The following is an 11,055-nucleotide window of genomic DNA, read 5'->3' on the forward strand; positions in this document are numbered from 1 at the left end:
GCGATGGATAAACAGTTAGTTTCGATTGATATTTCGAACTGGGAAGATTTTTGCTCTGTTTATAGCGAGGCATTTCGCTGTGTTGTTTTCGTATTTGGAAGTAAATACGTGTGTAAACGTTGAGTTTACGGTGTTGTGTGATAATTGCTTAATTACTGATGAATAATTTAGCAGTTGTTGAAGATCTTTCCTGTACATAGTGTAAATAAATTTCCTGTGTTTTTATCAAGAACTGTGTCTTCATTTCAAGAAAGTGGAAGTCGCACCGAATCCCTTACAATTTGGCGCCCAACGTGGGGCTTCTTCTGGACTTTCTTAGAGTAAGTGTGACTTTGGACATTTTTTTTCATAAAGACTTTTTTTTTGAATTTGGACTTTAATTTTATGGTGATTACTCGCGCAATGGATGAACAATTAAAACAACTTCTTGATGCAATCAACTCTGTTAAAAATGAATTGGCGACTAACCAGGAACAGTTAAATAGTGATTTAAACTGCTAAAATTACTACAAGTCAAAATGAAATAAAAAGTGACCTAACGTCGATGAAAACCATGATGGAGAATCAACTAACCGCCATGGGAGATAAAGTTGATGCTCTGGAAGAAAAATTTGATACTGTGGAAGAGCGTATCGCCAGTGTGGAAAATAAGTTGGAAGAAGAAGACAAGAAATTTACTTCATTTAAGGAAGAAATAATTAAAGACATGGAACGGAGATTGGCGACCGCGGAAAGCAGCTCTGTACAGTTTGGCGCTCCCACATCTGTTGCTCGACCGTCCATTAAACTGGCCACATTTGATGGGAAAAGTTCGTGGCAGGAATACAAGACCCAATTCATGATAGTGGCGGAAGCGAACGGATGGGACTCTGCTACCAAGGCCTGCCATCTTGCAGCATCCCTGAGAGGTGACGCAGCGGACATTCTTCAGACCCTTCCGGACAGCCAGCGCCTGGATTTCGCCGTCCTCACATCTGCGTTGGAGCTTCGCTTCGGTGAGAAGTGCCAGAAAGATTTCAGCCGACTCCAGTTGAAGTCCCGTTTCCAGAAAACCGGGGAGACCCTGCAAGAGCTAGCGGCGGACGTCGAGAGACTGTCTCATCTTGCTTTTTGCGACTGTCCTGCGGATGTTCGAGACAACCTGGCACTCAACTACTACATCGACGGGGTTCGAGATCCGGAAATCCAGAAAGCTCTACGGATGGCGGATGTCAAAGACCTGAGTTCTGCTGTTGTGTATGCGATGAAGTTGGAGGCCGCCCAGCAAGCAACCCGCAAGGATCGCCATTCAATCCGCGGCGTGTGAAAACTGATGAGCCTGATCCGGTTTCGTCACGCTTTGCTGAACTGGAAAAGCAAATAAAAGAAATTGCAGGAATCCTCAAAAGGACTTCGGCTCCCAAGTACCAAAATGGACAATCACTTAAGTGCTGGAAATGTGGCGGCGAGGGTCACTTACGAAGAAACTGTGAAGCTCGCCAAGAAACCAGAGGGAAGAGCACCTCTCCCTCCCAGGTCCAGGAAAACTAAGCCATGGCAATCTCGCGGGGCGGAGGTCGCCAAATTGGAATGAGCCCCATCTTAAAGTTTTCCAGATTTCATCGACGAGTGGCGGCAGTAATGGACTGTTTGTTTACGCATATGTAAACAGGTTTCCATGCGAACTGATTATTGACACTGGAGCCAATGTTACGATCATTAGAACAGATGTGGCTCGTCAATTTGGACTCAACATTCTGTGGACGCCGCCCTGCGTTACCCTCCAAACTGTGACAGGTGACAAGATCGAGATTGAAGGTAAAGTGAACTTAGAAATTGTGTTTGGAAATGCCATTTACCATCATACCGCATTCGTTGCTGCTATCATAGACCCCTTCATTCTCGGATTGGACTTTTTAAAGAAGTATGACTTCAACCTCGATTTCAAGACTAACGAGCTGCACTCGACGAGAGAAGACATAGCAGTCTTTCCCGCAGAAAGTGATGTAAAATCCGCTCATCAAATAATTGCCCAAACAGATTTATCAATTCCCTCAAGGTCAGAATCATTAATACCCGGCTCCATTGAAGAAAGCAATAGTTTTAGATTTGGACTCATTGAATACCCCAACTTAAGCAATAACCCAAAAGGAGTGCTGGTAGCATCTACGCTTGTGGACCTTTCTAAGGATGTAATTCCTGTGAGAGTCGCCAACGTGAGTGAAAGGCCAAGGAATATCCGGAAAGGCGAAGTGTTAGCAACTTGTACTCCCGTAAACTGCATCATTAGAAGAATCAATTCCCCCGAGACTGTGTCTTCTGAGTCCTTGACATCGAAGTTAATTGGGAGTGCACCCTTATCGAAGGATCAAAGAACTGCTGCGGAACAATTGGTGGACGACTTCAAGCATCTGTTTTCATCTACATCGGAGGATGTTGGCCGTACGAATTTAACGCAGCATAGGATTTACACTGGAGAACACCCCCCTATTAAACAGCATCCAAGACGACTACCGTTCGCTAAGAAGGAAGAGGTTGAAACCCTCCTGAAAGAGATGAAGGAGAATGATGTAATCGAACCGTCATCCAGTCCTTGGGCCTCTCCCATCGTCTTGGTCCGAAAGAAAGATGGCTCCACCAGATTTTGTGTCGATTACCGACGACTGAATGAAATCACCAAGAAAGACAGTTACCCTCTTCCACGGATAGACGATACCTTGGACACTCTTTCCGGACACAAGTGGTTTTCGACCCTGGACTTGAAGAGCGGCTACTGGCAGGTTGAGATACACCCTGAGGATCGAGAGAAGACAGCGTTCACAACTGGACAAGGCTTATGGCAGTTTAAAGTGATGCCCTTCGGCCTCTGCAATGCACCAGCTACGTTCGAGCGTCTTATGGAGACAGTGTTAAGAGGACTCTCTTACGAATCCTGTCTGGTCTACTTAGACGATATCATCATCGTGGGACGCAGCTTCTAAGAACATCTGGCAAATCTTAGGAAGGTGCTGCAAAAGCTTAAGGAAGCCAATCTGAAGTTAAGCCCGTCCAAATGTAATTTGTTCCGCCGGGAAGTGAACTACCTTGGTCACATCATCTCTTCTGAGGGTGTGCAAACCGATCCAGAGAAGGTATCTGCGGTCAGGAGTTGGAGTCGTCCCGAAAACATCCATCAATTGCGAAGTTTCCTGGGGCTCTGCACGTACTACAGGAAGTTTGTGAAGGGTTTTTCCAACATTGCACGACCTTTGCATAAGCTGACGGAGAGCAAGCAAAAGTTTGAATGGTCCAAAGAATGCGAAGATGCATTTCTACGACTGAAGGAGGCTTTAACATCAACGCCTATCCTCGCCTATCCTCAGCCTGAAAAATCCTTCATCCTGGACACTGATGCGAGCAACGAGGGAATTGGAGCTGTTTTATCCCAAGAAATTGACGGAAATGAACATGTCATCGCTTACTGGAGCAAATGCTTATCAAAGTCGGAGCGAAATTACTGCGTCACCAGAAAGGAGTTACTGGCCATAGTGAATGCTGTAGAACACTTCCATCATTACCTCTACGGCCGAAAATTTCTGCTTCGGACAGATCATGCCTCGTTAACTTGGCTTTTGAACTTCAAGAATCCAGAAGGCCAGATAGCCAGATGGATACAGCGGCTCCAGGAATATGACATGGAGATCAAGCATCGAAAAGGGTTATCTCACGGTAATGCTGACGCTTTATCAAGGAGACCCTGTCCTGAGAACTGCCACTATTGTTCCCGAATCGAGAAACAGTATGGAACGACTAGCCCTACCGCCTATCAGGTGACAGTGACTCCAACATCATCAGAACCTGATCCATGGAGTGATGACCAAGTTCGAAAAGATCATCTTGAAGACCCCGACATAAAACCAATTTTAGAGTTCATGGAAAGTGACAGTCGACGCCCTAGCTGGCAGGACGTTTCCATCTTCAGTCCTGCAACAAAAAGATACTGGGCTTTATGGAACTCACTCCATTTACGGAACGGCGTGCTACACCGGAAATGGGAATCTGACGACGGCAAGACATCTAGGTGGCAGTTACTACTTCCTCGATCCAGGATTTCAGATGTTCTGAAAGAAATACATAGTAGTGCGACTGGAGGACATTTTGGTGTCTTGAAAACTCTCAATAAAGTTCGGGAGCGCTTCTTCTGGAGCAAGGCGAAGGATGACGTGGAGAAGTGGTGCCATTCTTGTGACGCCTGTGCTGCTCGTAAAGGACCGAAGAAGAGAAGCAGAGGGAAGCTACATCTGTACAACGTTGGAGCTCCTTTCGAACGAATTGGGATCGACATCCTGGGTCCTCTACCAAGAACTGCTGATGGGAACAAATACATTCTTGTTTCCATCGACTACTTCACCAAATGGCCGGAAGCATATCCCACTCCAGATCAAGAGGCTACTACCGTAGCGGAGACTCTAGTCCAACATTGGATCTCGAGATACGGAACACCTTTGCAGATTCATTCCGATCAAGGGAGGAATTTCATCTCTGCTGTGTTTAAGGGCCTATGTCAAATCTTCGGAATTGAGAAAACTAGGACAACACCACTACACCCACAATCGGACGGCATGGTGGAGAGATTTAACCGCACAATCCTAAATAATCTCTCGCTTATGGTATCCAGAAATCAACAGGATTGGGACAAGAAGCTACCTTTGTTCCTGCTGGCCTACCGCAGTGCTGTCCACGAGACTACCGGATATGCCCCATCTCAGATGCTCTTCGGACGAGAGCTTCGGCTACCTTGTGATCTCGTCTTCGGTCGTCCTCCGGATGCGCCTGCATCGCCTGAGGAGTACATCCAGGATCTCCAGGCCCGGTTGGAAGACGTTCATAACTTCGCACGAGAGCGAATCAACATCGCGGCGGAGAAGATGAAGACCCGATACGACACAAGGTCTACTGGACATGAATTCAACGAAGGCGACAAGGTTTAGTTATGGAATCCCATCCGACGGAAAGGTCTTTCACCCAAATTGCAGTCGCATTGGGATGGACCCTACAAAGTCGTTAACCGACTAAATGACGTCGTAGTGAGGATCCAAAAATCACCTAATGCAAAACCTAGGGTTGTACATTATGATCGGTTAGCCCCATACTATGGCCATAGTTCATGAGTATTACGTAAACAACCATGGTTGATAACATAAAAGTTGTAGATAATTTTTGCTTTTAATGTTTAGTAATATTTCTTGTTATTATTGTGTTTTCTGTATCTGTTAGTTATTAATTAATGTGTATATTTGTAAACTTGTGATAGAAGTTTGGCACCCTTTCTGGGGATTGTACTGCCCGGGACGTGCAGTCCTTAGGAAGGGGGCAATGTTACAAATTCTGTAAATAGTAATTATTGTAGGAACGTAACCTGTAAATATTTTCCCGTAATGAATATACAACCCCTTTTTTATTCGGCTAAATTATACGACCCCTATTTTCTTTCTTTTCATTGATAACGGTCTACTACTTTACAGAAGCGTGTGGAATATTTGAGAAATTTCTTTTCGGTGTATTTAAGCCGTTAGCGATGGATAAACAGTTAGTTTCGATTGATATTTCGAACTGAGAAGATTTTTGCTCTGTTTATAGCGAGGCATTTCGCTGTGTTGTTTTCGTATTTGGAAGTAAATACGTGTGTAAACGTTGAGTTTACGGTGTTGTGTGATAATTGCTTAATTGCTGATGAATAATTTAGCAGTTGTTGAAGATATTTCCTGTACATAGTGTAAATAAATTTCCTGTGTTTTTTATCAAGAACTGTGTCTTCATTTCAAGAAAGTGGAAGTCGCACCGAATCCGTTACAATATCAAATATAATTCCTATATTTTCATTAATAATTCTGCAATTATATGGGCAGGTAAGTGTTGTTAAGTAAACTAATACTGTATAAAAAGTGGATAAGTTAGGAAAAAAATGATAAAATATAATATAATAGTTAATAAAAATTGACAAATATTTATATTCATTGATTTATCGATGGTTCATCAATTATATATGGCGCGTTTTCGACCGGAGGCACCGGTTGACCTGAAGTGATCCTGTGACCACGCGCTCTCCGCCCACTATCTCGAAAACGGTTCACCGTGTAAAAAAAAATTTTTAAACACAATTTGTAGAGTATTTTGTATTCTACAATATTGATAATGCATACAAATAGCAAAAAAAACATAGGAAATGAGATATTTATAATAAAAAAAGCGCAAAAACCGATTTTCGTGACCTTTGACCTTGAAATTTAATAGTTGCGTACACCCTACCACATGTAGGTTTTGAGACAACTTTTAGGGTGTCAATATACAAGTATTTACAGACTTACAGCTGGGTATCTCGAATTCCGAGGTGAACTTACTATAATGACTGGACTAAACGTTTTCCGAAGGAGATAGGTGCCATTAAAGTTTTGAGACCAAAATTTCAACTAATCATAAAAAACGGAAAAAGTGTCGATTCGTTTACGGTTTTCGAGGTCAACGTACCAATATTTCTCCATGTTTGTTTTCATAAAAACGATAAGGTCACATATGCTCTGCATGAACGTTTTTACTCATTTTTGTTAGGGGACGAAAATAGGAACGTCATATTCACTAATATGGTGGTTTCCTGCGCTATGTAAATTGAACCTAAACGTAGTGAAGCTCTCAGATCAATCAGTTTGCAGCAAATCCTCAACGAATATGTCAAATACAACTGAGTTAACACATTATAGTAAATTCATAACAGCATTTACAAATAGTACTATTTCACGTCAAGTTTTCTAAAAATTCAGTCAAAGTTTTCCAGAATGGCAACAGACTGGACTGCCCGTGAAACTTACACAAAATAAAGTGTTTCTGACTGCAACTAGAAAAAAAACAGCACAGGTGGCGACGCCTAGTGTCAGACCAGAGACGCTTAGGGTGGCGAAATATAGTCACTTTACACAACCAGGAAATAACTTTAGAACTCTTTTCTAATGTTAAGATAATTAAATAAGAGATATTGCTAGCCTTACTAGAAAGCTATGAAAATTACTGAAATATTTTGTAGTATTATTTTCAAATATTAGCGATATAGTAAAAGTGGGAGAGACAGTATACTTTTTGTAGAAATTAGTTAAACAATTCAAAATGCAATCTACATCAACCCTGTATGTTTTATTTTAAAGTTACACTATTATTAAATATTGAAAATACCATTAAAGAGCTTTAGACTAGAATGAAAAAGAAATAAAAAATGAAAATTTTAATTTGACACCAGACCATCTCTCCCATAACGTGTGGGAGATAGGCCATATAGTGTGGGAGAGATGCCATATATGTTATCATTCCTTTTTTTTTTTTTTTGAATTTTTTGCCGGTTATTTCCCTACCACAATTATTAAGTTGCCTGTGCGTACATTGTATATGTCTCATGCATCCATTTTTGGCATGAAGAACATTTAATCCTGTAAGTTTTTCTTTTTCTATAATAATTTTCCGAACTTTCCGCGCACACAAGTAGCGTGTTATTGCTTCACTGTCAAGCTAGATAGTTTTGAATTGGACAGAATTTCTCAAGAATCTATATAGGGGGCTTCTTTACTAATGTATGTTTGTCAGGAAGTTGATGGTTTTTGTGGAGACAGAGCTGGAGGGGCAGCACTTTCAAGAAAAATGTCAGGAGTAGATACTTCAATTAAATCAGATGTAGCAAATAAATGGTCTAGAATAGCATTGGGATTAAGTGGGATACTCCAGATGCTGTAAAAACTGCTGTAGCATTTCGCACTGCGTTTCATAAAGTGTTTGAGCTTCATTTGTGATATTTCTCATTTTTTAAACTTTTTTAATAGCCAGAATTAAGTTATTTTCACTCCACTGCCCCCTAATTAATGTATGTTTCCTCACGTGTTTTCTTTGCTTTCTTAAATAAAAAAAAATAATAAACAAAACACCCTTTCATTTACACGTTTGAAAAATTTGGCATCTCTCCTCATTGTGTGCTAGAGATGCCATATAGGTATAAAGTGCGTAAGTATTGTCATATATTGTAAAATGTAAATGTTCATCACAAGCTTACATACACTTAACACTTGTTGAAGCCGCAGCGACTAGAAATTTTCATCGAAAAAGGCTCGTACAAAAATAATCTTTTAGTCATACACACGTCACACTGAAACGCAGTCGAACAAGCAATGATTTTTTGAAGGTATGGCGTCTCTCCTCATATGGCATCTCTTCCATTTTTACCCTATATAATTATGTGAATATCATATTGTTTTTATTCTTCCTGTTTTTTTTTTCAAAATAAAGACCTCGCTTTTGATTGACGACAGTTTTAAGAATTTCAATAATTTAATGTTGAAAAATGATCTTTGACGGTATTCGTAAGCAACGAACTAAGATAGTGCTGGTCATGTTCTTTTCTTAATACTCAAAGTTTCTCAATGTTCAAAGAGCCCTCTTAGTTACGAAGAGTAATGATTAACGTCATTGAATTATTTTTTCTGCGACTGTCTTTGTAGAAAATATTTCTGTTAGACATTTGGTTTTCTAGAAAAGTGAAGGAGTAACGATTGATTAGCCAAAGAAGCCAGAAATCTAAACTTTGACAATTATATCGTTACTCTCAAAAATACTAATGCAATAGCCAAATCTAAATTATGAGAAAATTATTGCATCAAAACATCAGTTTTGTAGTAGTTATGCAGATAGAATCAGCACAAAAACCATTGTCAAGCAAAGAACCAATCATCACAGAGGCATGCCGATCGACCGGAAGGGCAAGAGAGTACCGAATTCGTGACAACTTCCCATATATGCAACTGACACCGAGCCACATTTTTGGCTGTCCAGCTATAAGTATGGATCTCAAGAGAATATGAGTTTTGTCTTCATCAGTAGAACTTGATGCCAAATTACTAAAGCTATCAAGACTCACGGCTATATCTAAAACGACTCCCATAGGCAAACAAGGGAGTTATACACGAAAAAAAATGTTTTAAATCAACATTTAGAAACAATAACATTGGCTAACTATTCTATGCAATGAAGGAAAACCCAAAAATATAATAATAAAAATAGATGCATTAATAAGTAATAAAAAAGAAATGAAAAATAAAAATAATAATTATTTCTTTATATTTATTTTTATTTGACCCACATTTATTTGATTGGTTATAGTTTCATTTTTAATGATGAAAATGGCATGAGTTCCACCATTAAACTTTTTACCTTGTCAACAACAGCTTTAATATCTGAAGACTTAAACTATATCAATAAATTCATTGTGTGAGAGGAGAAGAATACAATTAAATGTCAAAGCTGTATTTTTTTTAAACTAATGCAGTAGGGTCAATGTCACTTTTAATCAAACTGCATTTGCGCGATCATATCGATTCCTTCTCAAATTATGAAACTTATTTTAAGCTAACATTTTTTTTTGTTTCAGTGTAGGAAAGGAACTATATTCAAGCTAAAGTTATGCGATGTTATAAAATACATTGCAATTAATAAAAGAAAGTATTTGAATAGCACATGCAAACGCGTTATAAGTACTGTTAAAATTCGTATTTTTTGAACAAATTTTTGGTTACTTTTCTACACCTATGAAAAACAGCAAATATACAATGGGACTTTTTAATGGTTAAACATTTTCTGAAATGCGGAATATAAACTAATATTTAAATTAAACATATGTACCTTGAATGCGGAAGGAAGGTCACAAAAATTAAGTTATTCAGAAGATGAGTTTAAGTTTTTTTGATGATTAGTATTGCTGAATCGTCATTTATAAGGGTCATAAAATAAAATTTTGGTGGTTAAAAATTTCACTCTTTTTTATCTTAAATAAAGTATAAAAATGGCGTAAGATGGTGCTTAAATCCTGATTTTTAAAATTCCCTTTGTGCCTTTTACCTTCTAGAGAAAGATACACTGAAAAGCAACAACAAAACATTACGAAAGTCCCTTCGACAGAAGAAAAGAGCATTTATTTGTCCACACTTTCTACTAAGTGTGAGAAAATCTGTGCTGGAAAGAATTTAGCTGAAAAGTGGAGGGAAATCCAGTCAATAGTAAAATATAAAGTTATGTGAAAAACTCAATAAATATCGCCAGTTTCGCGAAACTGGCATTGGATTTTGCATCTGGTTTTTGAAACCGAGATACCACTTCTGTTTACATTCCGTTTTACGTTGAAAATTTCAGCAAGGCGAATAAATTTTAATTTTGGAAAAAAAAAAGTAAAATAAAGAATTATTATTATTTTTATCTATTGTTTGAAAAGCTTTGTGAAAAGTTTTTTTTTTCCAAATAGAAAAATGTTCTGACACATGATTAATATTTACAAATCCTTGGGTGTCCGGAAGAGAATTAGGGGAGACGTTAAAAACCCCCCGATTGCTTAATTCAATTATCCAATTGCTCAATATCCGGTTTTTTATGTTTACTTTTGAAATTGAATAAATGAAGCTGTGAATTCAAGATTGTTTATTGAGAGGCAGCAATGAACTTAAGGTACGAATATAATGTTTTCTGAAGAATAGTATTATTTTCAATTACCTATTTTGCGATGTAAAGGGTATTTTTTTTGAGGCAGAGAACTTGAAATGGTAATAAATCACAAAAAAATGTCTTTAATATTCATGCAGTTTGCTTTATTTGAAATATAAGTTTATGGCATTAATGTCAGACCATAATTTCAGGTATGTGGACACTGCTGCTGGCGCGTACATGACGTAACCTGGAGGTTCGGTTTTCACACCACCTTTCGCAATAAATCTGGCTGAATGTCGGCAATAATCAGCCAAATGTTGGTTTCCAAGAACTGCATTGTTCTTGGTTTATCAGCGTAAGCAAAGGACTTCACATATCTCCAAAGGAGATGATCCGACGGAGTCAAATCGCAAAGTACGCCGTATGGGTTGTTGAAATCTTTGGTTTTGGCTTTTTTTCATAAATTTTAGCGTTAAATATTTTTAATGATTGTTTTTTAATTTTTCATTGCTTCAATAACTTGATTACTTCACTCATTCTTCGTTTTGTGTTCAGTTCTTGTTAGTTTTGTACCTAGTGGTTGATTACAAA

Source organism: Uloborus diversus, chromosome 7 (assembly GCF_026930045.1).
Source record: "Uloborus diversus isolate 005 chromosome 7, Udiv.v.3.1, whole genome shotgun sequence".
In the NCBI taxonomy this organism is placed as follows: Eukaryota; Metazoa; Arthropoda; class Arachnida; order Araneae; family Uloboridae; genus Uloborus; species Uloborus diversus.